Here is a 26,043-nt window from a genome sequence, read left to right as displayed (position 1 = left end):
TGAAAAGGGAACCAACCATGTGGGAAAATATATTTGCCAATGATACCTTGGACAAGGATTGATCTCCAAAATGTATCAAGAACTCATATGACTCAGCACCAGGAAGACATACAATAATTATAAAATGGACAAAGGACCTGAACAGATACTTCTCCAGAGAGGACATATAGTGGGCCCATATGCATATGAAAGGATGCTCAGCATCACTAGCTGTCAAAGAGATGCAAATTAAAACCACAATGAGATATCAGCTCGCAGCTGTTAGAATTGCCATGATAAACAAACCAACAAACAACAAGTGCTGGTGAGGTTGTAGAGAAAAGAGAACCCTAATGTTATGTTGGTGGGAATGCAGACTGGTACAGCCACTGTGGAACAGTATGGAATTTCCTCAAAAAACTAAAAATGGAACTGTCTTTTGATCCAGCGGTTCTACTGCTGGGATTATACACCAATAATCCTAAAACGTCAATTCAAAAGAACCTAAGCACCCCTATGTTCATAGCAGCATTATTTACAATAGCCAAGTACTGGAAACAGTTTAAGTGTCCATCAGTAAATGAGTGGATGAAAAAATAATAGTACATTTACACAAAAGAACACTGGGCAGCAGAAAGAAAGAAGGGACTCCTACCTTTTGAGATAGCATGGATGGAAATGGTAAGTATTAGGCTAAGTAAAATAAGCCAGGCCATGAAAGACAAATACCATATGATCTCATCTATAAGAGGAACCTAATAAACAAAACAAACAAATAAGCAAAATAGAACCAGAGGCATGGAAACAAGGAACAGACTGACAGTGACCACAGGGGAGTGGGGAAAGGGATAAGGAAGGAAAGAAGAGGAAGGGTCTTGTCAACAAACAGGTATAAATGACCCATGGACACGGACAACAGGGTGGGGATTGACTGTAGGAGTGGGAGGTGGGTGGGGCAGGAGACAGCAATGGGGGAAAATTGGGACAACTGTAATAGAACAACAATAAAAACAATTAAAAAACAACTTAAAAAACAAACACAAACAAAAACACCCACTGGTTATAAGGGTGTGCAATGAACTTAATGAGAACATCTGTATCATAAAAAAGACCAGTCAAAAATGAGTCAAGTATTAACTGAAATGAAGAATAATTTACAGGGAATCAACAATAGAGTAGATAAAGCCAAGATCAAATCAGTGATTTGGAATGTAAGGAAGCATAAAGCACCCAACCAGAACAACAAGAAATAAAAAATTAAAAAAAAATGAGGATCGTGTAAGGGGCTACCAGAACAATTTTAAGCATGCCAACATTCACATCATGGGCATGGGGGTGCTGGAAGGAAGAGAGAGAGCAAGAAATTGAAAACCTATTTGAAAAAATAGTGAGAGAAAACTTCCCTAACTTGGTAAGGAAATATACATACAAGCCCAGGATGCACAGAGCCCTAAACAAGATGAACCTAAAGAGGTTCACACCAAGACACATCATAATTAAAATGCAAAAGTTAAAGACAGAGAATCTTATAAACAGCACGAGAAAAGCAGTTAGTTATCTACAAGGGAACTTCCATACGACTTCCAGGTGATTTCTGAACAGAAACTTTGCAGGTCAGAAGGGTTTGGCAAGAAATATTTACAGTAACACAAAGCAGGGACCTACAACCAAGGTTATCTATCCATCAAAGCTATCATTTAGAAGCGAAGGACAGATAAAGAGCTTCCCAGGCAAAAGGCAGCTAAAGTTCATCACCACCAAATGGGTATTATATGAAATATTACAGGGTTTTCTTGAAGAAGAAGAAGAAGAAGAAGCAGAAGAAGAAGAAGGAGGAGGAAACAAAAAATATGAATAAAATGGCAATAAATGCCCACCCATTAACAATTGAATCTAAAAAAAAAGAGAGATAAATGAGCAAGCAGAACAGAACAGACCCATAGGTACAGAGAATATTTTGAAGGTTGCCAGATGGGAGGAAGGTTGAGGATATGGGCAAAAAAGGTGAAGGCATTAAGAAGTACAAATTAGTTGTTACAGAATAGTCTTGTGGATGTAACATACAGCATAGGAAATGTAGTCAATAATATTTTAATAACCATGTATTATGTCAGATTGGTGATTTATCAGGTTGATCAGTTATATAATGTTTATCATTAGGGTGGACACCTGCAACTAATACAATAGTGTATGTCAACTATAATTGAAAATAAAAATGATTAAAAAGAAAATTACCTGTCCTCTCTTTGCCTCATTAGGTTGTGAAATTAAATGAGTTAAATATTGCTTGGTACAAAGTAAGTGCTTAAAAGTGCTAGCTATTATTATTTAATGAAACAAGTATAAACATCTGTTGTTTGGTATCTATTTTTGCTAATAATGATGGTGAAGTCACCATCCTGTGGGAAAGAGAATGCTTCTCATTCTTCTCAAATAAGTGCAATTATAGTGTATTCCTCTGAATGCCAATAACATCTTGAGGATTCGGAGGAACGCATGATAGCTGCTAAACTAAAAAAAAAAAAACACCTTTTTTTATTTAAATGGAAAAACAAATTCAGAAAAGCCAAAGAATTTATTAAGGCAGGACTAGCAGATTCTGCAGGAACTTTTGGTGCATGTCAAACATGTTACCAACTTTTGTTTGTTCAGTTCAAAGACAAAGACAATAGCCCCTAATCAGTGTTTCTCAAAGTGTGAAGCTCTGCCTTCAGACTTCTGCAGTGGATCCTTGGTAAAAAGGAAGACTTCCCAGAACTCTCTTGGGAGTTGCTGATTCTTTGAAGGGTTAACCAATCTCAGGTACTTCTTATATAACTTTAATTTGGAGACTCATGGGACCTACAGTAATGCCAGGAGAAAGTGTCATGGCAAAATCAATTGGACCAAACCCAGGGCACCTTTTAGGGTAGGCTGTTCTGATAATTCGGGTGCCACATTTGATGCTTTCCATGGCCATCATCTCCCAGATTTGGTCTCCTTCAGATTCAAAAACTTTCCTCTGCCTTTACTCTACAATTATAACTGGCAATCTTGAGTTCTTCAGTTTTTTCCTAAAGAGTAGGAAAGGAAAAGGAATCTTGGCTCGTTAGTAATTGTGGAAATCAAATATTGGTCTGTTCCACCTTAAAGGGCCTAGGCTTGCATAAGTATGTGGGTCTTGCAGAGTTTGGGCACCACCATATTTGGAGCGTGCCTACTTTGGGGCGGGAACCTCCTTGGGAGAGATTAGGTCAGCGTTGGGGGAGGTGACCTTGTTTGCCTTCTGGCACCCGACAACAGAGGTCCACTGTTTCTGCTGCCCTGTTTCTTAATTGGCCCTGACGCTCCTCCACCTTGAAGCTGCCCACGAGCTTTTCACTGGCCACCCCCGCGGCCCGCAGCTCGGTAGAGGCGGGAAAGCCGCGCGCCTGCGCCGTGAGAACCGGGGCCGGAGGCGAAAAGCGGGGCGCGGAGGGGGGCCGTTGGAGCCGAGTAGCGTACAGAGCGGCGTGTGACGCGGGGACGCCGCGCGCTCCCAACGTCGCCCCGGTTTGACGCACACGGCACCAAACTGTGAGTTTCAGGGTTATTTGGTCGGATTCGCTGGGGCCGGAGTGGGTTTTGGGCCTTTGGGCTGTGGCAGCGGCGGGACTGAGGGTGGCGGAAGAAGTTCGGGGACGCGGCCTTTGGCGCTTGGGCCCGGGGAGCTACGCCCTAGGCTGGGTCCCAACCATCGGAAAGGACGCATTTTGCCGCACAGGCTAAGATGGCGGCGGCAGCGGAGGAGGCGGAGTTGGTGCTACACAAGGAGCCCGGGACCCGGGTTCGGGGAGGCGGCTGCCGCGGGGGGCTTCGAAGCCTGAGTTGAGAGGCGGCCACCGCCTCGGGGCGGGACTCGGCGGAGGCAGTGGGGGGAGGATCTTTCAACGGCGGCGTCGGAGGATCCGGTAGCGGACACAAAGGGGCTGAGCTGGGCTCTAGACTTGGGGGTTTTGTTTAGTCACATGAAGCCGACCAGCCAGTGAGCAGTAGGGGGAAAGGGCCGAGATCTGGCCCGGGCCCTGGCGGCTTGGGAAGCCTGGCGGTCGCCATTGCAACGCACTGAGTAACGGGGCAGTCCGAGAGCAGTACCAGCCCCTCTCTGCGGGCTGCTAGGGCTTGATCAGAAGCACCAGCTCTGGCGTTAACTGTACACATCCTTCCCCTAACGTGGGACCAGGACCGCATAGTCCTCCCCTCCCCCCCATTCTACAAGATCTTATGCCGCTAGGTGCCCGGGAAGTAACAGCAAGAGGTAAATGGCTCAAAGTGTTTGGGTTGCCAGGGGCTTGGTGGGTTTCCAGCTAAAGCTTTTTGCTTCTCTAGGTCTGATTCCCTGGCCTTTGTGTCCCTGGGAGCTTAATCTCTGCCAGAGGAAAGCAGGTGTGCTCCACTTCTCCCGTGAACCTGAAGATGAGTTGTCCCAGACCCTTCCTTCTCAGTGATTGGAAACTTAGGTGGTGGAGCTAAAGGTTTCTTGTTACGAGACTTCCGCAGACGACTCTCGTGTTGGGATTCATCCATGGTTTAGCAACATTAGTGGAAAACTTTTCTTGAACTGTTTTAAGTAATATTGCCATAAATTTAGTTGTTACAAAACTTTTTATGTTTAGACTTAAAATTTTGTGTGATCATTAAGAAGTACTCAAGAAGGAATAAACACAGTTGGGGGCCTGAATGATGGCCCTCTTTTGTATACAAATTAATAATTTCAACGGAAATACCAAAACACCGTCTATTCTGGCCAGTCCTGACTAATGCCAGGCTTGTTGCATCTGGATGATAGATTAGGTTTGCTTTAATAGAATAGAGCCTCGCTGCAGTAGTTTAGTTAGGTTTTTTTTTTTTTTGTCCTGCAAGAAGGAAAACATTTCAAAAAAATAGACAACTCATATTGCTCAAAGAAAGGAATCTGTCTGGCTGTTTGCCTTTAGTGCCATGTGTAAGCATCCAGAGAACTTGATGGCTGCGATATTCCTTGGTAGGTTTGGTAAGAAAAGATTAGCTTTTATAAAGAAATAATTTAGAAGTATTTTATAAGTGAAACATGAATGCTTGACTGATATTAATGAAATGGTATGTGTATATTGCTGTTAAAGTCATGGCAGTGTAAGTTTTAGAATTTCTAACATGATTTAAAGTTATACTGCACTTATGGCTACACTGTACTTTGTATATTGGTATTAACTAATATTCTAAGTACAAAATTAGAAAACAATCTTTTGGCCAGGCACATTAACAAATTAAAATAATTAAAATGATTGAAAGGATACTCAAACACATTGCAGTCACTAAAGTTCAAATTAAAATGGAAACTTTTCAGTTTTACCTAAAACTTTTCTCTCCCCCCTAGATTTTCCCTGTTAGCTTTTCTCCTAATAGAAGAACCTTGCGTTAATGAATAGGAGTTATATTAACATTGGCAAAATGTATTACTGAATCATACAGTTTTAGAGTAGAAGGAATCTCAGAACAATTAGTCTTTTATGCTATATTAAGGGTCAGATGATTTTTAGTGGCATAATGGAAAATTGCCTCTTAGCTTCTTTCCCATTACTCTTTCTTTGGATATGTTGCTGGGGTGAGAATACAACTGTCTGGATCTATTAGTTAAATAAAACAAGGGAGTGTATTTGAGAATACCTGTTAATTAGATACCATTATATTAATGAGAACTTACGTGAGACTAAGTTAAAAACTTGTATAACATGAGATGACTTAGTTTTTAAAATGATTTTCAGTGAAACAAATTCAGATACCAAATAACAGACATTTCAGGTATTTTGCAGGGCTGTCCAAGCTTTTGGTGTCTGGGCCACACAGGAAGAAAAGTCTTGGGCCACACATTAAATACAAAAAATCTCATAATATTTTAAGAAATTATACGATTTTGTGCTTGGTCACATTCATAACCATCCTGGATACGTGCCGCCTAGGGGCCGCAGGTTGTACACCCCTAGAGCAATGTTTTTGAATTTTGGGGTTTTCAAAAAGCAGTTTTGACCCTGAACTTAAAAAGCAAACCCGTAGCTTGATAAACTTCTTTTGAGGAGTTTGAAATAACTATCATTACTATCAGTTATTACATAAGAAATTAGATGCTGAAAACAGTGGTGCTAGTGCCTTGTGTTTTGTAATAGCATTTTGTGTAAATGGACATGCCACTTTGGCCCTAGTTAAAAACAACTTAAGACTAATTACTGCTATGGAGTGGTAGATCTGTAAGATCTGTTAAGAAATTCAACAAGTAGTGAAATCATTTATGGTGGGACACCAGAGTTATCTTTAACTTTGGGTATCACATTAAGCAAAAACAGTTGTTTTTAGGATTTAAAGCTTTTATGGTCATTTAAGGTGCATTTAAATTACTGACTTTTCTAAGAAAGTAGATAAGCTATTTTAAAAAATTTTTTAACCATATGTGAGTAGATTAATTACTTGCTAGCCTTGTGATAATTGGGGATACTGCCAGATTATTTGTAGTTATAAAGTGAGTTCATCACTTGCAAAGCTTAACATATTTTGCAGGTTTCATTTGTCATTCAGGTTATACAAGGGAGAGTTTTGTTGTGGTTGAATGGAGAGTGTTGGGTAGCGGGAGGAGAAAAGAATGACTGAAGGACAGCCACTAAAAGCGACTGGGGGTTACCTGCAATTTAGAGAAATTAGTTGTCAGAAAAAATCAGGTTCACCTTTCTCTCCTAAATACACTGTTAGTGTTTTGAGTTACTATTTAGACTCTCAGGTTGTGATTCCAAAGGAAAAGAGTGGGTCTTAGTCTTGTAGGAATGTTTTTCTCGTAACAGCTTTGCAGGCAGATCTTAAAGCAGCCATAGTTCACCAAATGTAGAAATTGATATGTTGAATTATGTAGCCCTATTTTTTTTTTATAGAACACTAATTTTAGGAGTCCTTTTTAAAAAAGTGTTCTTAATTTTTTAAAAAATTGATAGCCCTATAAAATAAAACAATAACAGATAGCTACTATAATATTTTGGATATTCAAATAAGCTCTGATGTTTTTACATGTACTAACCTGGTGTAGTGTTTTGTATGTAGAGAATCTGTAAATATTGCACAAAGTTAATGAGATGTATCATTAACTGAAGCAGTTCTAGAAGTAGTGTCTTTTAATTCAGGTTTATTAGAGGGGAATGCTGCTTTCAATGGTGCGCACCATTTACACAATTGAATTTTGAGAGAATTGAGAATAATCAAACTGATTCTGGCACTGGCTCACCCTGCTGGTTGGCTAAAGTATTTCTCTTCCTTTGCCATCTTTAAAACAAAACAAAACCACAAAGGTCACTTGAGACTCAGAAGGTAGAACACCAAATTCAACAAATAGTCTTGCTTCAGGGAAATGGAGTCTCCATGAAAAATTGTTTTTTTGTTTCAAGGGCCTCAGTTGCTCTCATGTTTAATTTTTTTCTTAGATCTGCCAAAGTTGAACTGTGGAGTTACTGTCCTCTTTGATTTTACCAGGAACTTTTACATGATTATGGAGAGATGGTATGCTTTCCTTTTAAATTTAAGACATCCTTTGGTAATTGAGAGATGTTAGCAAGAAAAGCAAAAGTCCTGTGAGTAACTTTCCAGGAGGAGAAAAGCAAAGGACTTCATGCCAAGGCAAAAGCAGTAGCAGTGCACATTTCTCTTGAATGGGGGGAAAGCGAGATTAGATTAAGATTGTTGTCTCTAAAAGATTTCCTTTATACTCTCCCTCTACTAATTGTTTTTCTAATACTCTGTCTACAAGCTGTAGCTTTTCCATTTTATTTGGGATTCTAGGAACTGTGATCTTGTAAGTAACTTTGTGAAAAGTACAGATGTGATTTGTTTCTTGAAATTTAAGTCTGTTAAATTGAGATTGTGGTACACTTGAATTTGGTTGCAGAGATAAATACAGATTATAGGTATGTATTGCCTTTTGCCTATGTATTGAAGTTGAAAATACAGCCTCTAAGTTTCCTGTACAGAGTTTGGAAACTTAAATGTTATGAGCCAAACAGGTAATTTAAAATAAAAAAAACCTAATAAAGTGTTAGGATTAAAGTAATTCATAGTCTACAAAGTATATTTATCTGTATTTTATCAATTATCAAATTTTTTAAAGATTAACATTTTTATCCTTTCATGGAGTTTATCCTTTTACTCAAAAGCTCAATGCATATCTTTTTCATCAGTTTCTTGAGGAAGATGTCAAATATAATCAGTACTTATAAAAAACACCATTTATTGGGGAGGGGTGATTCCCAATTGTTGAGTGATTTGTGTATGTGGGTAAAACCTTGCCAAAGTAGGAATTCATTGCCTGTTGCTTACTTGTCACTTACCAAATATTATACACATAGACTCACAAACATACATGTGTGTATACACACACAGAAAATCATAGTTGCATTTATAATTATGTATATATAAATAAAGAGGCAGGATGAAATAAGGTTTAAAAGTGTAAGCCTTAAAGTAAAATTGGTGGGGCTAAAATCTAGCTCTGTGAGTGAGCACTAAGCAAGTGGATTTAATGATAATACAATGTATGTAATTCATGTAAAGTCCTTAGCTTTCTGGTACAAAATGAATGCTAAGTATATGTCATCTTTTAGAGTAATAATAATTATTACTGTTGTTTAATCATTTTTCTACAGTAACTTGCAATTTTCACCTGAGAGTGATTTGAATTTGTATACTTTTGCCAGTGTTTCATTTTTAGACTCCTTTCTACAAAGGCAAGGTTGTTATAAAGGAAGTCAGAGGTAGGTATCACACTGCCTTCTCCAGTTTTAGCAATTCAGTATTTTAGGAACACATTCCCTTTTATGACCGTCAGCTGATGAATAAATGTGCTGGGGAATGAGTACATTTTAGTGAAGTTATTTTCCAACCAGTGCGTTAGTTTATCTTTGTTACAATATCCTAAATTTCTTCATCCTTTACATCTTTGATCATGAGGATGATGGCGACCATTTCTTAGTAGAGAGAAAAGGGTGTGTGGCTCTGTGTATTTATATGTAATGTACATATGGACGAGAGTGAGAAGTAGCTTCAACAGTAGCTAGATTGGGGAGAGAAATACTGTTTTTTCATGCTTACTATGAATTGGGAATTTTCCCAAACATCATTTCCTTTTGCCATTTTTTTCTCCATGCTTTTCTTTAGTTTGAATGTATCTGTGCTGGTATGGTCTTAAATTTATTTCTCTCTTAATTTTCTTCTACTGTCTAGCTGCCCTACTACCAACACAAATATTAGGTCGTTTTTTAAAAATTGTAAAAGGCAGTAGTAAAAGTAATTTTAAGTTCACATGATGGATGTGAGTATGAAACACTAGAAGTTTCATATTTGCTTAAAAAGTATTTTCAGCAGTTTGGAAAATGAAGGGGGAAAATTTCACTCTAATCTTAATCTAATCACCATCATATAATCATTAGTATTAAAGGAAAAGGAGATAAAACTGACATTAATTAAGCATCCGTGGGTGTTCCTTCCATTAATACTGTGATGTATACATATATTCCCATTTTACATGAAAGGAACAAACTCAGACTCAGGTCACAAAGATAATAAATAGTAGAGCAGCCGAGTTTAAATCTAGGTGTATCTTGATTCTACATATGAGACTTTTGTTCTGCTTTCCTATCCTTTCTGTATATCTATCCTTTAATCCAGGGATTTTCAACCTTTTTCATCTCATGGTGCATATAAACTAATTACTAAAATTCTGCAGCTCACCAAAAAATACAGTTTTTGCTGATCTGACAAAAAAAATGGGTATAACTTTGATTCATTTACACTGTACAGCTATTGGGTTGGCTATTGTCATATTTTTTATTTGACTTAAATTAAGGGAAAAGAGGTCAGTGCCCCTTACTAAATAGTCAGGTGTTACATGTTTCAAAAATTCTTGTGGCACACCAGTGTGCCTCTTGCAGAATACCAGTGTGCTTTCCGTGACACACCATTTGAAAATTGTTGTTTTTACTTAATTATATAATTTATGTTTTATCTCTTACTTAAAAACTTAATATACATTTTTTTTGCCTATCATCATTTCAAGTAGTGTCTTACTGCCCACACTGTTTACTCAGACCACCATATAAACGCTCTTTGTCTCGGCTGCTGGACAGTGGTACGGTGATATTGGTTAAAATGGAAAACCGCCTTTTTTTTTACTGGGTGACTAAGATGAAAAATAATCCAGCTTTATCAGAACTAATACTCTGGGATTAGAACTGCTACTGATTTAATAATACTATCTATCCTTTCTGGTGGGACATTAACTCAGATTTGATATGTGTAAATGGAGACGGCATTTTCAATTTATAGCCTGTATGAAAACAACTTTTCTTGTATTTTTACACTTTGAAAAGCCTTAAGATTTCTTTGTCAAAAATCTTTAAAAAGTTATATTAAATAGGCACTTAAATCCTGTTTAGTTATTATTAGTAATTCCTAATTTAATCAACTGTATGAAAGGAAGAAAGTTTAATACTGAAATTTTATACTCTTATTGGGTGGATGACATACACTAAAAGCTAATTTGTGGGGCATTTATAAATAGATGTATAGGTCAGCACTGCCCAAAGAGATATGTCACAAATGTGGTTTAAAATTTTCTATATCTACATTAAAAAATAAAAAGAAATAGGTAAAAGTAATTCTATTAATGTATTTTACTTAATGTAGTATATTTAAAACATTTCAATATGTTAACATGATTGAGATATTTTACTTTCTTTTTGTCCTATACCGTGTCTTCAGAATCCAGTGTGTGTGTGTGTGTGTGTGTTTTAAAAAGATTTTATTTCTTTTTAGAGAGAGGGGAAGGGAGGGAGAAAGAGAGGGAGAGAAACATCGATGTGAGAGAGAAACATCTATCGGCTGCCTATCACACGCGCCCCATCCAGGGACTGAACCTGCAACCCAGGCATGTGCCCTGACCAGGAATTGAACTGGCAACCCCTTCACTTTGCAGGACGACACCCAACCAACTGAGCCACACCTGCCAGGGTCCAGTGTGTGTTTCTTAAGGCACACCTCAACTCAAGTGCTAGACTACAAGTGCTTAATAGTCATATATACTATATTGAACAGTGCAGATTATAGAACATTCTATACAAGAATGGAGAAAGGATTAAAAATTGGATAAAGTATAGCTGAGAAAAGAATATGCTGGAGAAGAACACTCCTATAAAGTGGTGGGCATTTAAGTGGGAGATACAATTTGAAACTAGATAATAGAGTTACTTGAATCCAGTTTAGGGAATTTGGTTTGTATGGGGGTGGTGTGTATGTGTGTGAGAGAGAGAGAGAGAGAGAGATGTTAGAGGGTGCCGAATCCATGTCCTGTCCGTGAACACTTGAATGAATATTGAATTCATATTTGTGAATTAATAAGTACAAAATAAAAATTCTGGAATAATACTAAAAAAGCCTTGTGGATTTTCTAAAAAGAGTTACTTTTAAGGGAATATTTGTGTTCTGTGTTAGCAATATGATGGAGACGAGAACTCAGATAAGGTTTTTAGATTTGGCCATTACTGATGACTTGTTTTTTAATGTTTTATTTAGATACAACTTACGTGCAGAGAAGTGCACAAATTTTATGAGTACAACTCAGTGAAATTTTACATATAAAAATACCCAGGTACCTTCCATTCCCATCAAGATAATGTAATGTTTTCTACACAGAAAAAGGTGCCTTGTGCCCCCTTCTATTAATTCCCCTTTAAAAAAAGAACCATTATCCTGACCTCTATTATAAATAAGTTTGGCTTATTTTTTAACTTGCTTATGGCATATTTTGTCCTCCTTTTCAAGGGTAATGAGAATTGATTCTAATTTGTCTATTTTCTGCCCTTGTTTGCCATGGTGTGAATTTGGATATAAATCAGGTGATAGGTAGTTGGTACTGTGGCCCTTCTGTTTTTTTTCCAGTGTTGTTTATGTGAAGACTAGAGAGATGTTTCTTAGTTTTCATGAATAGTAACCCTTTAGAGGTTAGCTTTATGGCTAGAAAATTTGTTTAGTATGTAGAGACTAAAATTGCTTACACAGATAATACAGTTGTCAGGCTTGCTTTTATTACAGTATTCTCTAGGCATATAGCCAAGAAGCAGGTAGAGGAGGGCTTGGATTGCCTCCTTATATAGATGTCTTTTGGAACCTCTTTAATAGTAGCTTCTAGGCATTATGTAAGTTAACTTTCAGGCATTTTAGGTTATTTAATAAGGTATTTGAGTATTTCTGATTGTGATTGTAGGGGTAGGAATAAATTGATGTATGTTATGTTTACAGGTAAGTATCCGCCCTCAGCCAGAAAGATTTTGACATTTCTTATGAGTAAAGAACTAGAATGTACCTTAATGATAGTTGCACAAAAGGCTAATATCCATGAAGGACACTTTATAAAATGCAAACTGAAATGGAATTACTATGATTTTTACTTCTAGTGCTTTAATCAGTTTTATTTTTCAAATGGAAATAATGGTTACAGCATTGTTTTTCATAATTATTGAGGAGCGGAAGCTTTATTTTAGTGTAAAAATAAGTACTTTCAGGAGAAGGATTTTTTTCCTGAAATATATGTTATTAAAAGTACATAACAATGAATATATGTATCTTTATTCCAGTATGTCTAACTTTGAAGAATTTATTAATTGTGCAGAAATGGACATGGAAATACTTTCTCGTTAACATTTGGATTATGAAAGCAAATATATAAAGAAGTTTTGTGTTTTTTGAATAGACTTTAAATGATACCTTGGGGATTGGATTTCAAAAATTAAAAAACCAATTAGAATGCTATTAACAGCTTTAAGAGATGGCTTTATGTAGAAAAAATACACTTGTTCTATGTTCTGTGTTTTTGTGTTGTTTTGACAAAAATGAGTGATATATTTGAGTTTAGTTTTGGGAGATTTTTTTTTTGTCTTCAGAAAAACTTTATCTGGTTGTATTTTCTCTAACCTTTGCTTGTTTTGCATTAGTTATACAAATTCATTTATTAGGGTAAAATGCAGATATACACAGCAAACAATATGGTTCCTGCTCCAAAGATCTCATGATCTAAGATGAGCAGTTAACAGAATACATTTAAATTACTGAGCTGATATAAAATAATATGCGTGGTATATAGTAAGACTGAATTAATAAAGCTTCTTGGCAAAAGTAATATTTTACATACATTTTGCAAAAGTGGTCTGTATAGATTGGTGAGAGGGAAGTGAATATCAGCTGGGGGAGGGCACATCCAGAATTGTGAAATGCAGGCATTTTCTTTGTTTGAAGTAGAGTCTATTTTAAATAAATTTAATGAAAATAAAGTTGATAAGGTTGTGACCTAAGCTGGAGGAATCTAAAGAAGTTTGGATTAGAAATTATAAATAAGGAGTTTTACTAAAGGTCATTGAACAGAAATTCAAGAAAAATGAGAAAATTAGCAGCCAGATACAAGATTGGAGAGAAGATTGAAGTGAGAAAGGCCAATTAAGGTTATTGTTTTGGGGTTATGTTAAGAGTAGAATGGTAGTTTTAAAATAAAGGTGAAATATATGCTTCTTAAGTGTGTAGTGCAAAATTAAAATAAGAATGGAACAATTCTGTTTTTGGGTATTGAAAATAAATATACTTGGACACCGTTTGCAGGTAAATTATTTTTTAATGTTTAAAAAAATTGATTTTAGAGAGAGAAAAGGGGAGAGAGAGAAACATCAGTTAGTTGCTTCCCATTATGTGCCCCAACAAGTAATTGAACGTGCGACCTAGGTGTGTGCCCTGACCAGGGATCAAAATCCGCAGTCTTCTGTTGTACAGGACAATGCTCCAACCAAATGACCCACCTGGCCAGGTTTACAAGTAAATTATTAACACTAATTGAGGTACATCTGCCTTGTTCTATAAAAAACTGATGAGTTATTTTAAGTTTGATTTGAAAACTAAGTAAAACTCAAGTTATGACATAGTGGTATTTTCTGAACTGCTAGTATTTTGAACTTAAAAGTTTTCAAAATGAATATTGAGAAGAGCTTATAACAGTAGTGCAGTATTTTGAATTATAATGGTATATTTTAGCCATGGTTTCAGAGACATTCTAATTGATATGAGTTGGGAAAATGGGAGATAATAAAAATTAGTAATCTGGACTACCAATATTTAAATGTGTTTTAAAATAGTTACTTGTTTTAAAATTTAGGAATAATTGAAAACTTATAGAGGGAAAAATCACAAACACAGTTTCTTATGGGCAGTAGTATTTTTTTAACATTTATTGTCTTAAGTTTTTTTTAAGTGGAGTTTTAAAAAGTTCTTAAATTGAATGTATAGTATTCCTTATAAAAAATAGAAGTATTAGGAAAATATGAAAAAAATGCAGAAGTAATATAATTTAAAGAATCTTTTACTGCCTTTTTTAGAGTAAGTAAATACAACAGTGTTTGAGAGTTTAATAGATTCTTAGAATTGTAAGATAGTATGTCAGTCTCATTTTATGACAAGTTTACATTTTAACTATTCTCACAGTTAATAGAGAATATTCTATTTATAAACTTCAACTTCTTCAGTTTATAAAGAAGTTAGTGAAGTTTCTGGCAATATGGTAAAATAGGTGCATTTTGTCTCCATCCGAGTTACCTGTGGAAGCAAATTAGCTGAAGCAAAACAGTAAGTTGTCCCATATTGTTACTTGGAAAACAGATTTCATCCACATCTCTGAAACTTGGGGCTTCTGTATAGACAGTATGGGTGAGAAAGGATGACTGTAGAACTATCTACTGCTCTCTGATTATCCTCATGAACTAGTGGTATGGTAAAGGAAGCTTGCCTGAAAGCTCTGCCCTGAACCTGTTTTTTAAATAGTGTCCTGTTTATACATATTTGTGCTGAACACTTCCTGTAAATAGATGGATCCCCACCTGTGTATGCTGCCTTGGGTCTCTGCTCTGCAAGCTAAAATAATGAAAAATCACTACATGCATGAGGAGAGGGAGCAATTTGAAGGGGATGGGGACTAGGAAACCAAATTGACTTCCATGTACATTGATCCTGCTGAAAGGGCTCACACAGGAGAGAGGTGGAGAAGATGGAGATAACTTTAGCAGCTGTGGTGTAACCAATATTCTTGTGCTATGTGAGTGAATGTCTTAATGGGGCAGCATCATTAACAGTAATACAAATGCTATTCTAAGTAGATGTCTTTTAGTGTGGTGTGACTTGACTAACTTACTGGTTCATCTTCTTTTCCAGGTTCTGTTCACCAATTTCCTATCATTTGACTACCTGGTAGTTTTCCAGTAGGTTTTGCTTAATTTAACTGGAATTGATTTCTTTGCTCACCTTTTCGAATTGGATTAAAAATTCTTACTGTGTGGTTTTATGAATTTTATGTAAGTGAAAATGACACAAACATTGAAAATAAAAGAGTGGCAAAAATACTATTACAGCTTGCAAGTTTCATTGATATCAAAAGCTAAAACCTTTCTAGGACAAAACTTTAGAGTTGAAAAAAAATTCTAATAAAAAAATTAGGGCTACTGAACAGTATCCAGCTTGAACTTTAAAAAAAAAGCTATGATTAATTTTCTTTAAAGATAATTATTTACAGAGGTGGGGGAAGGAGGTGGAAAGAAACATTAGTCGGTTGCCTCTTGCACACACTACCATCTGGGGGTTGGGCCCACAACCCAGGTGTGTGCCCTGACTGGGAATTGAACTGGTCACCTTTTGGTTTGCCCGACAGTGCTCAGCTAGCTGAGCTATGTGAGTCAGGGCCCAGCTTGAACTTTAATGTGATAACCACAAACAAATAAATAGCATTATAGCATATGAAGTAGAGTTTCTTTCCAGAAGTTGACAAAACTAGTCTTTTTAGGATAATTTAAGAAATTAAGTAAAAATTATGACTAAATATTTGAGTAGCAATATGCTTTACTTAACAGACATACATCAGACTATTTCCAGTAGAGAATACACGTTATTTTCAAAGTCCTGTGAGTTCTTTTGAAAATGTGCCTTGGGGTTCAATGAGAATTTGCAATTTTAAGTTAGAGACTACAGTAGAGTAAAACGATGTTAAAGCCAAAATGATTCTAACTGAATCTAACATTAAACTTGTCTTATTAGAACTTGAGCTTAAATTTCATACTATTTAGAAATGAACAGCATCATGATGCATCAAAGCTCATAGGTGAATGAATACTCATTTAAACATGGTGGATTAAATACCATATTTTTTTTTGCCATCAAAATGGAATTAACTTTGTAAAAATAGGCATAGGGTGTCAACAGCAAGGAAAACTGAAAAGTTGATCACAGAAGTAAAATTTTAGGAGCTAGAAAGCAAAGATATATAAATAACTATATAAGAAAATTTATTAGTGGGAGAAGGCCTAGAATTGGTGCCATATATACAGTCTTGGGATGTTCAGGTATTCGTTGCTGCAGATACCTTGAAAGAATTGTCTAAATAGTCCATAATAAAAAGCAACACATGGTGCCAGGAAAGGGGTCTCTTCAAGTTTCTTACTTGATGCAAAGAGGATCTGTGCTCTTGACAACACTATGCACAGCTTGGCTTTAAGGGTCTCACACTGAAATACTTAGAGAATTGAGTAGAAATCTACATGTTGAACTGGGAATCAACCTGGCCTCTTTTCCCTTACTAGTTCTGAGGATACTGGAAGTCAGGCTTCTAATCCCAGAATGAGAGATTGGAAAATTCATCCTGTTAAGCAGACAATCAGGAAAAAAGACGAGATAACAACAAATAGGGATCCACCAGGGAGATGGCCCAGACTGATCATCCTACAGTGGCACCTATTATCTTGGAAATTCTAGCAATTTTTGAGTGTTTCATTTTAAAATATGAGATTGAGGATCATCAAACATTTGAGGGTAACTTCATATGAAAGAAAAGAAGGAAATAGAAACATTTCAGAAAAAAACTTATTTAGAAAGTTATTGATATCTTTAGAAGTAAGGGGATAATTATGTCTTTGAAACAAAGAAAGGATGCTCTAAAAGCCAATCAGAAAACAGTGAGCTCTTGGACATTTAAGACAGGAAATAGGATTGGAAATAGAGAGTATGAAACAATACAAGAGTTAAAAATTTAGACTTAAATTCATGGTGGAAGGTTGGAAGATAAAATTGAGAAAATCTTCCATAAAGCAGAATAAAAATATGTAAAGTATAAAAGGTCACATTTTGGTAAGTTCAATATGTGAAAATTAAGTATTACAGAATAGGAGGAAAATGAATGGAGGAAATCATTTAAGAATAATGGAACCAAAATTGTGAATTTCCACCTTAAAAGGGCTCCCAGAATGCTTCAAGTACGTGATGGTGAAATTTTGGACACCAGAAATAAGGGGAGATTCCAAAAGCTTGGGTATGGAGCGTATAAAAAAAGACCAGGAGTCACTAACATTAGTAGGTAATAATGGAATAGTATCTTCAAAATCCTGAAGGGAGTAGGTTAAAATGCACTGTATTGCAGGAAGTTGCTACAAGACGTGGGTTCCATTAAAATGTTGGGATAAATAGTAAAGAGAGGATCCAGAGCAGGAGAGGTGACCACTTAGGATGATGATAAAGGGCGATGCAAGTAGGTTGGCTCTGCAAGTAGGTCTGAAGAGTAGTCAGATTGGGAGGGGACAGAGGGATTTAGATGGCACGTCTAGAAACAAACACTAATAGAATTTCTGTGACTGTACATAGGGGATATTTATCTGTAGTTTCCTGTGATTTTGTGTAGTTTTGTTATGAAGGTAATGGTCTCAAAATGAGTTAGGGAATGTTTCCCCTTTTTCTGTTTTTTTGAAAGAGTTTGGGAAAGATTTGTATGAATTCTTTAAGCACTTGGTTTAAAGGTACATTTCACCAGAGAAGCCATCTGGTCCTGGGTTACCTTATGGGAAGTTTTTTCATTACTCCCTCAGTCTCCTTACTTGTGGTAGGTGTATTCATATTTTCTGTGTTGTCTTGATCAGATTCAGTATTTGTGGGTTTTTTTCTGGGAATTTATTTCATTCAGGTTACCTGTTGCCACTTAAAATTTCTTATTACAAGGTCAGTGGTAAGGACCCTGTGTTCATTCCTGATTGTAATAATTGTCTTTTTTTATGGTGAGCCTGGCTGAAGGTTTGTCAATTTTGTTGCTATTTTGAAAGACCCAACTTACTATTATTGATTTTTCTCTATTTTAAAATTCAGTTTTTTAAAATTTTTGGCATAGTCCTTGTGTTATTCATCTCTCTGCTTTGGGTGTAGTTTGCTCTTTTTCAGTTTTTTTTTTAGGTGGAAGTTTAGGTTATTGATTTGAGGGGTTTTTTAAAAATGTAGGTATATATAACTATAAATTTCCCTTTAAACATTGCTTTCATTTCATCCTGTAAGTTTTGGTGTATTACGTTTTTGCATTCACCTCAACATATTTTAAAGTTTTTATTTATTTTTAAAGCGAGGGGAAGGGAGGGAGAAAGAGGGACAGTTGTCAGTGTATGGTTTCCTTGCGTGTGCCCCAACTGGGGACCTGGCCTGCAACCCAGGCATGTGCCCTGATGGAATCAAACTGACAACCCTTCGGTTCACAGGCCAGCACTCAAGCCACTGAGCCACACCAGACAGAGCTATATTTTATAATTAACCATGTGGCTTTTTTTCTTTGACCTGTTGGTTATTTAGGAGTTGGTTACTTGACTTCCACATGCTTGTTAATTTCCCAGATTTCCTTCTTATTTATTTCTAGTCTAATTTCATTTTGTTTGGAGAACATATTGTTTGATTTAATTTCTTTCAAATTTATTTAGGCTTGTTTTAAGGCCTAATATATGGTCTGTGCTGGAAAATGTGCACTTGAGAAGAAAGTATGTTCAGCTGTGGAGTGTTCCATATATGAGGTCTGTCCAGAAGATATCCAGCCATGTAATATGAAAAATAGAGACATTTATTGAAGAAGATAGAAGAAGCATTGGACATAGGATAATGAAGCTTCAGTTCCCTTCACAGTAAGCACCTTGGGACCTCATATAGTTCTCCCAGTTGCCATGAGCTGCCTCTTCATATTTTCCTGAATCTTCATTGACCGTCTGAAATCTCTTCCTTTTCAAAGGTGATTTAGTTTTGGGAAAAGCCAGAAGTCTTGGGGCGCCAAATCTGGGCCTTGGGGGGCTGGGTCACCTGGGTGATTTGATGTTTCGCCAAAAAACTCTGCACAAGATGTGATGCATGAGTGGGCACATTGTTGTGATGAAGCTGCCAATCACCAGTTGCTCATAGCTGTGGCCTTCTAAATCATCCAAGTAGTTTCTATAGAGGAATGTTCAAGCTTAATGCAAAATTTGATGCAGATTCATTGCTTTACAGGCTGAGTCATTTTGAATGCCATAGCCACAAAGTACACATGGTACACATGCTCACTCAGTGGCATCTACTGCCCCACTGACTAGTATGGTGAAGTGTCATTGTTCACACATGTGCATTCCAGTCCACTCTCCTTGGCTGCCAGGTTACGTCGATGTCGCATAAGTTGTTCTCATTATAACCAACGGCTGGAGTTTTTCTGGACAGGCCTTGATGTTGGAGCTTTTCTAAGACTCTAGTTTTGCTTTATAAGTTTTTTTGACCAGTTTATTTTTTGTCTCAATTGTTATCCAGTGCCCTCTCAGCTGTAATATTAACAATGTCCTCTGATTGCTTTTTTTTTTTTTTTAAGATTTTTTTAGAGGGGAAGAGAGGGAGAAAGGGAAAGAAACATCAATGTGTGATTGCCTCTCACAGCGCCCCCTACTGGGCACCTGGCCCACAACCCAGGCATGTGCCCTGACTGGAATTGAACTGGCGACCCCCTGGTTTCCAGGTCCATGCTCAATCCACTGAGCCACACCAGCCAGGGCTTCTCTGATTGTTTTTGACAAACATCTTTAGGAAAAAGAATTTTTGCACTGGTTAAGTTCTGAGTCAGGTCAAATTAGTATAGGTTTGGGTGTAGGGGCTTCTGTGACACTACTAAATTTGTCAAATAATGACAGTCCTTGGGGAATGGGGTAGTAAAAGAGCTTCCACACCTCAAGTGGCTGCCAGGCTGCTGGTTTTCACAGGACTTGTAGAGTGTTGGCTTTTTTTACCCCTAGTTAAACAAAGATTTTATTGCTTGAGTGTGTAGACATTTTACGCAACCAGGGCAGAAGCTGTGGATGATTTGTGTTTCCATTTGGGGATGGGGGGGACTCATTTGGTCTTATAATATGAAGCCCAAACTGGTGAATACAGGTCTCTATCAAATCAGAGGGAATTACCTATTCTTATCCTTTCTATTTCAGGATGCTTTGATCAGGAACAACTTTCTTAATTAAATGGTTAGAGAGCCTCTGGAAGATCAGGAGCAAGTCCTTTGGACTTGAGAATTCTTGTATTTCCTGTTCACATACTTATGAAATACCATGTCAGTCTCTAAGAATTACACCCATCTGTGAGAGAGTTAAGCACTTCCTGGCCAGTTTCTAGACCTGCTCATTTATCTCCTAAAGGTCAGCTTCAGCCAGGTGGGGATGCTGGGACAGTAGGGCAGAGCCAACTGGGACACGTGCTTCCCAGGGCAGGAGCATGCATGCAAACCATGATGACTGCGGCAGGCAGTGAAAAAGAGTGACAGTTGGGAACTCGGCAGGAAGCCACCCAGCACACAGGAAGTCAGAATCTTGGCTTTCTAAACTACTGTGGAACTGGGGTTGGAGGATGGGAATAGGACAAAATAAAATGCCACAAAGTTTGCTGCACTCACCAAGATTTCGCTCTCTTTCTTGGGTAGGCTCTCCCCAGATTGCTGCAAGCCTTTGAATAATTTTTAGAGTTTGGAAAAGTTGACTGGCTATTTTTGCCAGTGTTCTTTTTGATTTTATAGAGGAGGCAATTTTCAAATGTCCTCATTTTGATATTTTTGCTGTGTCTTACTGTTGAGTTTTAAGGTTTTTAAAAAATATTTTAGATACTAGCCTTTTGTTATACATACAGTTTGCAAATTTTTTCAAATCTTTCATTTTCTAATCCTCTTTACAGTTTCTTTGACAGAGTAAAAGATTTTTATCCCTTTACTTTTAGTCTGTGTGATGTTTTGTTCTGAAGTGGGTCTCCTGAAGACAGCATATGTATGGGTCTTGTTTTCTTATCCATTCAGCAGCGACTCTGTCTTTTGATTGGAACATTTAGGCCATTTACATTTCAAGTGATTATTGATATATGTGTATTTATTGCCACTTTATTTTTTAAAATATGTTCCTCTGTTTTTCTCCTCCTCCTCATTCTTCTTATTCACATTCTTCTCCTTCCTCCTTTTCCTCTTCCTCTTTTTCCTCTACCTCTTCTTTCCTTTCCCTCTTCCTCCATTTGTTATGATACTGGTCTGGTGGTAACAAACTCCTTCAGCTTTTGATGAAGTTTATTTATCAAATTTTTCCTTTTCTGGATCATGCTGTTGGTGTTATTTCAAAGAACTCTTTTTTTCTAGCTCTAGATCCTGATTTTTCTTTTCTGCAAGATTAACAGTTTTACATTTAAACCTATAATCTATTTTGAATTAATAATATTGGTATAGTGTGTGAGATTTTGGTCAGTATTTTTTTCCCCACTATGTATAGCCAGTTGCTCCTGCGCCAAGTGTTGAAAAGACTTTTCTTTCCATTGAATTACTTTTGCAGTTTTGTGTAAAAAATTAGCTAGCCATCCTCATGTGGGGCTTTGGTATAAGTTGGGGAAGTTACAGAGGGATATAAAAGAGTTAAGGCATTTTCATATATCAGATCCAAAATGAAGCAATCAGATCCAAAGTGAAGAATTTATTTATTTTTATATATATATTTATTTATTTTCTAAGTTAAGAACTTAAATACCAGTATAGAAGTATACTGATTAGAAATGGGGGGTGGGGGTGGAGGTACTGTTTTTCATCACAAGTTTTATTTGATTTTAAAATGTGTGTGTATATAACTTTAAAATAAAAACAATGCTATAATGCCAATGCCTCATTTAGAAGAAATTCAAAACCTTACAAAAGTCTATACGTTTAGTTTTGAAACATTTTTACTGTGGAAAAAAATACTTAGAATAACGCATAGGAAGAATATACAACTTTGAAGTATTCAAAAGTGCTTACCTGATTAATCATCTAATCAGGAATTAAAACCTTGCCAGAACCTAGAGTGAAGCCCCCTCCCAGCCACACCTCTTTTTTTTAGGAGAAACTACTGTCCTACTTTTATGGCAGTCTTTTTATTTTGTTTTATATTTTTATCATCTAAAATACATTTTTGACCTAGATATATGTTTCCTGTCAATGAAATTTATATAAATGGATCTTACTTTCAGCATTGTTGGGTATTCATCTCTGTTGTTGCATAAATAACTGTAGTTCTTTCACAATCATTGCTACACGGTATATTATTGGAATATCCCACTGTTATTTTCTTGATGGAAATTTGGGGTATTAACAGTTTTAGGCATTTATGAATACTGCTCTGGTTCTGATGGGTGTGACTCGGTTGAGCGTCGTTGTCCCACAAAGCAAAAGGTTGCCAGTTCCCTCCCCAGTCGGGATGTACTGGAGAAGCAACCAGTTGATGTTTCTCTCCCTACCTTTTTCTCTCTTAAAAAAATACATAAAATCTTTTAAAAGTTTTTAAAAAGTAATGCTGCTATGCATGTTCTTGTACCTGTCTCCTAGTGCACATATTTATATTTAGTAAATATCTAGGAGTTAGAGTGGATCTATGATGGATTTCAGAAGATATTCCGAATTTTTTCATGAAGTGTTTTTAACAGCATCATCAATACAGTTATTTTCATACTTCATCTTTACCAGCACTTTGTATTGTTAGTCTTTTAGACATTCTAGAGGGTGCGTACTGGTATCTCATAGTTGTTTTATTTTCCATTTCCCTGATTCCAAATGTGATTGTACTTTTTAATTTTTATTAGCCAGGTTTTATAAATATTTGTGTGTATTTGAAAAGAATATATATTCTGCAGTTTTTTGGGTACAATAGTTGTATGTAACAACTTAACAGAAGTTAAGTCAGTTTTGTTAACCATGTTTAAAATTTCTACATCCCCACCCATTTCTGCATGTTGGTTTAATTGGAGAGATCTTTAAAAATTTTCTGTTGTTACGGATTTGTCTTTCTTGTGTTGCTGTCCATTTTTGCTATATATATGAATGAATCTGTGATATTGGGGCACACAAATTTACAATTGTTTTATGTTTCAGAAGAGTTGAATCTTTTATCATTATTGTTTTCATTATATTTGGGAATGCCTTTTGTTTTGAAGTCTGCCTTGATCAATAATAACATAACTACAGCCCTCTTATAGCTAGGGTTTGTGGTTCCTTTTTCAAGGAACCCAAACTTTTATTTAAAATTTTCTGTGCCTTTATGTTTTAGAGCTGTTTTGTATATTGTATATATACCATATGGTTTTACTTTCAGTCCCATCTAATACTTCCTTGCCTTTTAATTATAACAAAGTTTGTTTAAATTTCATATAATTACTGAGATGCATTGGGGATTAAATGAATGATCTTATGTGCTTTCTATTTATTCTGATTTTGTATTCTTTTTCTCACCTTTCTTGCCATTTTTTAGATTAAGTATTTTTATTTTAATTACTTCTTATATTCCACTACCTTTTTTTTAACACTGTTTTGTCTGCTGCCACAAGTCTAATTTTTGTTTATCTGAAAATATCCTTTTTTTCACTTTCATTTTTTAAGGGTAGTATCACCAGATAGAGATCATGTTCCAGTATCTCCACTATTTTCTGATGATGAGTCAGCCATTACTTGTATTGTCACTTCCCATATGGAACCATTCCCTTTTCTCTGGCCGCTCTCAAGATTTTCTCTTTGGCCTTTAACAGCTTGAATAAAATATGCATATAGAAGTGGTTGTTTGTGGTTATCCTGCTTGGGTTTGTTGACATTCTTGGATCTGTAAATTAATATTCTGTACCAGAGTTGAGATATTTTGGCTATTATTTCTTTAACAAAAAATATTTTGTACCTTTTTCACTCTTCTGCCCTTCTATCTGTGTTGAATGGGTTACATCTATGTTAGACTACCTGAGATTGGCCTACTGGTCTCTGAAATTCTTCAATTTTCTCCAGTCTCTTCACTTTGTTTTTTTGGTTTGGATAGTATTATTGCCTTGTTTCAAAGCTTACCAGTTCTTTCTTCTGCCATCTGTTATCACACCCTTCTTGTTAATTTTTTATTTTAGTTAATTTTTCAGTTTTTCCTTTTTATATAAAGTTTCTATCAATACTTTGAATATATATTTAAAATTTTAATAACATACTTAAAATAGCTGCTTTGAATTTCTCATATGCTAACTCCAACATCCAAGGTACTCAAAATCATTTTCCATTGCCTTTTTTTTCCATGAGTATGGATTAGATTTTCCTGTTTTGTGGGGTTTTTGGTTTGTTTGTTTTTTGGATATTATAACTTTTGTTTGAAAACTGGATATTGTGAATATGTTTTGGTGACTCTGGGTTGCTAATGTTTCTTTGAGAATTATTGGGTGAAGTTTATAGTCAGAATTTGAATCTTTCCCTGTGATTTTCATGCTTTGGGGGATTCTACTAATTACCAACTGTTCTTTTGTGCTTGGGTTCTGACACTTCAGCCTTGTAGGGCTTTAGCTTCCTGCTGCCCAAACTGCACAGTTGAATGCACCCTATTGAAAAAGCACCAAACTCAGAACAGCTCCATTTTTCAGGTGTAGCTTTTTCTCTGGCCTTTGCCAACTTTTCCCCTTTAAACCCCTTTAGTTCTTTTCCATGCATACATAGTTTATCAGTCATCCAGTGATTTGGGCAAAGTTTATACTGAGAATTTTTTTTCACTCCTCTGTGTCTTTTGCTGCCATGCTATCTCCATTTAAATTTCCAGCTGCTTTTCCAGACCTAACCTCTGAGCCCTATGGTGATACAACTTTTTTTTTTTTTTTTTTTGCAGCAATAGTTTTTCTTTGCTTATGCCACACCTGAGGTTTCCAGCAGTCCGGGGTTACCTTAATGAAATTTTGAGGATTGAGATTTTTTAAATATATTTTATTAATTATGGTATTACAGTTGTCCCATTTTCCCCCCTTCACTCCCCTCCACCGTGTACACCCTCTCCCACCCATATCCCCCCCTTTAGTCATGTCCATGTGTCATACTTATAAGTTCTTTAGCTTCTATATTTCCCATACTATTCTTACCCTCCCCCTATCTATTTTCAACCTACATTCTATGCTACTTATTCTCTGTACTTTCCCCCCCCCCCTCCTCCCACTCCCCTGTTGCTAACCCTCTATGTGGTCTCCATTTCTGTGGTTCTGTTCCTGTTCCAGTTGTTTGCTTAGTTTCTTTTGGTTTTGCTTTAGGTGTGGTTGTTAATAATTGTGAGTTTGCTGTCCTTTTACTATACATGTTTTTTCTTTCTCTTCTTTTCTTAGGTAAGTCCCTTTGACATTTCATAAAATAAGGGCTTGGTGATGATGAACTCCTTTAACTTGACCTTATCTGAGAAGCACTTTATCTGCCCTTCCATTCTAAATGAGAGCTTTGCTGGATAGAGCAATCTGGGATGTAGGTCCTTGTCTTTCATGACTTGGAATATTTCTTTCCAGCCCCTTCTTGCCTGTAAGGTCTCTTTTGAGAAATCAGCTGACATTCTGATGGGAACTCCTTTGTAGGTTACTGTCCCCTTATCTCCTGCTGCTTCTAGGATTCTCTCCTTCATTTTTACTTTGGCTAATGTAAATATGATGTGCCTTGGTGTGTTTCTTCTTGGGTCCAACTTCTTTGGGGCTCTCTGGGCTTCCTGGATTTCTTGGAAGTCTATTTCCTTTGCCAGAATGGGGAAGTTCTCCTTTATTACTTGTTTAAATATGTGCTCAATCTGTTGCTTTTCCTCTTCCCCTTCTGGTACCCCTATAATTCAGATGTTGGAACGTTTAAAGATGTCCTGGAGGTTCCTAAGCTTCTCCTTGTTTTTTTGAATT

At 36.5% G+C, this 26,043-nt stretch overlaps 1 protein-coding gene across 14 annotated transcripts in view; it reads left to right on the top strand.

The window, feature by feature from the left end:
• The first annotated feature begins 3,236 nt into the window (after window positions 1-3,236).
• The window catches only part of ZNF644 (zinc finger protein 644), a 96,658-nt gene continuing 73,851 nt past the window's right edge, over window positions 3,237-26,043 (top strand). For 2 of the 14 annotated variants that reach the window (XM_036026401.1, XM_036026398.1), the window contains exon 1: window positions 3,237-3,534. The gene's annotated coding sequence lies outside the window, so the exon portion shown is untranslated. Of the gene's footprint in view, window positions 3,535-3,852; window positions 4,256-4,326; window positions 4,943-5,877; window positions 7,513-8,651; window positions 8,760-18,620; window positions 19,008-19,063; window positions 19,112-26,043 lie in introns of those variants that run through there. The other 12 variants (XM_036026394.1, XM_036026406.1, XM_036026402.1 and 9 more) reach the window with 12 other exon arrangements.

The sequence above is a fragment of the Phyllostomus discolor genome, chromosome 5 (genome assembly GCF_004126475.2).
Source record: "Phyllostomus discolor isolate MPI-MPIP mPhyDis1 chromosome 5, mPhyDis1.pri.v3, whole genome shotgun sequence".
NCBI lineage: Eukaryota > Metazoa > Chordata > Mammalia > Chiroptera > Phyllostomidae > Phyllostomus > Phyllostomus discolor.
Note: the sequence above shows the minus strand (reverse complement) of the source record. Positions and strands in the feature narration are given on the sequence as shown.